A 715-nucleotide genomic window follows, 5' to 3' on the forward strand; every position below is an offset into this window, starting at 1 on the left:
AAAATGTTTCCTCTAGCCTCTTCTGCCTCATTAACAAAGGTTGTTGTCTCAGAAGTCTCTTTGATTTTGTAAACTGTCATGATTTCTTGTTCTTGGATGAATGCATGCTGCTCTAGTCCTTCAATAAGCCCATCACACATTTTCACCATGTTGTCTATAGGCACTTTTTCTGTAGTGTTAACAACATCAAATTTATGACTATTATGACAATTACCTTGATTCAGAACCATTTTGGCTATTCTACCATCAGGTGATGAATGAACAAGTGGAGCTTCATTATCGATTTAAAAAATTTCTTCAGGCTGGGCATGGTGGTTCACGCCTGTCTTCCCAGCACTTTGGGAGGCTGAGGCAGGCGGATTACTGGAGCCTAGGACTTCAAGACCAGCCTGGGCAATATGGAGAAACCCCATCTCTACCAAAAATACAAAAATTACCTAGGTGTAGTGGCGTGCATCTGCAGTCTCAGATACTTGGGATGCTCAGGTGTGAGAATCACTTGAGCCCAGGAGGTTGCTGCTGTAGTGAGCCATGATCACATCACTGCACTGCAACCTGGGCAACAGAGTGTGACCCTGTCTCAAAAACAAAACAAAACTTCTTCAATAGGCCGGACATGGTAGCTCACACCTGTAATCCCAGCACTTTGGGAAGCTGAGGCAGGAGGATCACTTGAGGTCAGGAGTTTGAGACCAGCCTGGCCAACATGGTGAAA

This window comes from Colobus angolensis, unplaced genomic scaffold (genome assembly GCF_000951035.1).
Source record: "Colobus angolensis palliatus isolate OR3802 unplaced genomic scaffold, Cang.pa_1.0 Scaffold473, whole genome shotgun sequence".
Classification (NCBI taxonomy): domain Eukaryota; kingdom Metazoa; phylum Chordata; class Mammalia; order Primates; family Cercopithecidae; genus Colobus; species Colobus angolensis.